Raw genomic sequence first — 3,876 nt, 5'->3', positions numbered from 1 at the left:
ATACTGCAAAAAATGCAGATAGGTGATAATTTTTTACAGTCAATTAAAGCAATATACCAACAGCAAACAGCACAAATCATAGTCAATGGAAGTTTAACAGACTCTTTTCAAATTGGAAAAGGTACAAGACAGGGCTGTCCTTTGTCCCCATTATTGTTTATTATAACTTTGGAAGTATTGTTGAATAAAATACGGGGCTTGGATGGTTTAAAAGGGATCAAGATTAGGCAGCAAGAATATAGAGTCCGCGCTTTTGCGGATGATTTGGTCATAATATTAGAACAACCGCAGGAATCCAGTATGGTTTTAATGAATACGATTAATCAATATGGTCAAGTGTCGGGCTTTAAAATAAACTTAGGAAAAACCAAAATATTAGCTATAAATATGAATATTAAACAAAAGGAAGAATTAGGAGTGATGCTAGGATGTGAGGTAGTTAAAAAAGTCAAATATCTTGGAGTTAACATTTTAACTTCAAATGGGAAATTATATAAGCATAATTATGAACCACTTTGGCATAGCATACAGACAGAGATGAAAAAATGGGAGAAATTGCACTTATCTTTGCTGGGTAGGATAGCGGCAGTGAAAATGAACATTTTACCAAAATTTTTATTTCTTTTCCAAATGTTACCTATACTTAAAAAAGATGCGAACCTTTTAGAATGGCAGAAGGGTATCAACAAATTTGTGTGGGCAGGAAAGAAGCCGAGGGTAAAGATGAAAATAATGCAAGATGTACGTGAGAGAGGAGGATTGAAACTACCTAATTTAAAACTATATTATGATGCAGTGGCATTATCTGTAATTAGTGATTGGACTCATTTAACCAATGATAGAATATTGAATATTGAGGGATACGATCTGGTATTTGGTTGGCATGCTTACCTGTTATTCAACAAAAAATTGGATAAGAATTTTAAAAGTCATATTTTAAGAAATGCTTTATTGCGGGTTTGGAAGAAATACCAATATAAATTAAATGACAAGATACCCATGTGGGCAATTCCTAGACACGCAATTGAAAATATGAATACAGCACAAAAACAGGACAGAATTACTTACAGACAGCTTCTTACCTCGGAAAGGGGGGTATTACAATTAAAATCTTTAGAGGTATTAAAAGAGGAGAAGGTAGTTCAAACATGGTTCCAGTATGGGCAATTACAGGCTAGGTGGAAAATAGATCAAAAAATTGGTTTTATCCAAGTTGAGGATAATCTGTTTAAACAAATAAGAGATCAAAGCTTAATGCATATAAAGAGATAAAGATAAAGATAAATAATGTATTAATACAGATGGATTCAGAAACAGAATTAGTTAAAGATTGTATGATAAAATGGGCTCAAAATATTGAGGAACCAATAATGTTGGATACATGGGAAAGAATCTGGGTAAGAAATGTGAAATTTACACAAGCTCAAAATCTGAGAGAAAATTTTTACAAGATGTTCTATAGATGGCATTTAGATCCTAAAAAGTTGGCTTCTATGTATCCGAATGTACAGCCTAAATGTTGGAGGTGTGGTTCTCTCGATGCTACATATTATCATATATGGTGGACCTGCCAAAAGGTTAAGGCATTTTGGATAAAAATATGGTGGGTCATGCAAAATGTTTTTAAAAGAAGGATAAAGTTTATTCCTCAGTTATTTTTACTAGGTATATGTACTGACTTTACAGTGGTAGAGACCAATTTGATTCTGCACCTGATAACTGCAGCAAGACTGTTGGTGGCGCAATATTGGAAGAAGGAAGACTTGCCTACAATCCAAGAATGGACATTGAAAGTAACAAACTTAGCCGAGATGGCTAAAATATCGGCATATCTCAAAGATCATTCAAATGAGATATATAAACGAGACTGGAATAAATTGATTGACTATATACAAAATAAATACGGGACTAAGAAATTCCAGTTAGCCTATGCTTAAGATCAGAAATGATTTAAACTGTTAAAAGTCAGCTCAGTAAGAAGAAGCTAAGGTCAATCTAGAATGTCATTAATTTCTTTATTTCTTTTTTCTCAATAGATTTTAGACTGTGTTAGTTAAAAATCCATACCGTGTACGGGTTCTGGGAAGTCGGGGGGGGAAGGAGGAGGGGGGGTGGGGGGGTGGAGGGAGGGAGGGACACACACACAAAAAAAAATTGTACTTCAATGTCTTAATGATTGACAAATGATGACATATTTGTGTTGGTTTTTTTTTAAAGAAAAATAAAAAAGTTCTGTTTAAAACATAAGATCTTAAAATTTGATTTGGGGCCTGGACCAGTGGTAGGATTCAGCCGGTTTGGGTGAACCAATTGTTAAATTGCTGGCTGGCCCTGCCCCTTCCTGTCCCACCCCTTCCAGGAGTCCCCATATGCCCCATTTTTGCTCGCAGAAGTCTGCAGGGAGGCCTACTAGGCCCAAAATGGGGCACGGGGGGTGTGGTGTGTCCCTGTCCCATGGCCCATTTTTTGCTCCCATGCGGCTGCAAAGAAGCCTACTAGGCCCAAAATGGGGCATGGGAGGCAACGCGCCCTCCTCATGGGCTGTTTTTGCTCCCAGAGAAGTTCAGGAGGCCGAGTGCTGCCTGTTACACCTGGTCACGCCCACCCAGCCAGTCATAGGGCAGATATTTGTTTTAATCTATTTTATTGTAAATTGTGCAGAGTCACATATGTAATATAGGTAACCAAATGAATCAAATAAACAAACTATTGAATGATAACCCAAATTTCAATTTGATGGATAAAAAAATATGAGACAGTTGAAAAAAGCACATGTTATCAAATAGGTGCAAATATCAAATACGCTGGGAAAAACATTTTAGAAAATGAAAAAAGGAACACATGCCAAGAGGATAGTAGCACCTACCTCATTCATTCTTTAAACAATGTGCTGCAAGTTGAGAACAACCAAGATTTTGTAGAGTATCTGAAATCCAGCATTCTCCAATCTAAAAATCTATACCTATCTAGGACTATAAGTTCCATCATCCTCAGGCAGCTTTGCCTGCATAGGCAACTCTAACAGAAATTGTAGTCCAATATTATTGAACAACACCAGGTTTAGGTAGGCAGATGCAATGTGTACCACCTATAGCAGGAATGTGATAATAAAAGACTGAAATAAGAATCATATCAACAGTTCATTAAAAGCAAGAGGAAACAACAAAAACTGTACAAATCTATTGGGGGTGTTCTGGACATCTTTTTGATTAAAGTTTGAGAGTGATTTGTTATGGTGGAGGCAGCCTTTCCTGAAATGAAAAAAGAAAAATAAACAAACAAAAGGACTGCTTCAGAACAAGAACAGTCGCTCTATTTTTATTTTTTCCCCTTTCATTTTTATTTATTGTTTTACATTTTTGTACATGCAGTCTATATCTATGGCTTTTAAATATTCATTTGACAAGAAATGTCATTTTCAATAAGTCCATATCTGCCAACTTTGCCCACAGAGAGGCAGACAAGGAAGTTTTCAGTCCATCAAGATTACTTTTAATAAAAAGGGAAAGATCAAATGAGCTCCTCTGGGTATGTGATGGATACATGAGTTTACATAGATTAAGAACCTTATTATATTCATTTGTTAAATTAAACTTTCACTCTCCCTCTAAGGATTTGAAAATGGAATTCATAGTTCTCTGACACTCTAGGTAAAGCTGAGCAGGAATTTGAATGTGGGTCTGTCCCAAATGACACTTCTAGTTATTCAGCCTTTCCATACCTGATATTTCCAAAACCATATTAAAGCTTATCTAAAATTCAACAAAACTATTCTAATTATTTGCAGAATGTTTTCACTAAAATACTACAAGGTTGGGCACATTTACAGTATATAGAGTAGTTAGTAAATGTAGAAACAGGCAGAGAACAGTAAAC

This window comes from Thamnophis sirtalis, unplaced genomic scaffold (genome assembly GCF_051295495.1).
Source record: "Thamnophis sirtalis isolate CommonGarterSnake01/CBP01778 unplaced genomic scaffold, rThaSir2_p1.2 scaffold_10, whole genome shotgun sequence".
Taxonomy (NCBI): domain Eukaryota; kingdom Metazoa; phylum Chordata; class Lepidosauria; order Squamata; family Natricidae; genus Thamnophis; species Thamnophis sirtalis.
The sequence above is the reverse complement of the archived record's forward strand: the minus strand, read 5'-3'. Positions refer to the sequence as shown.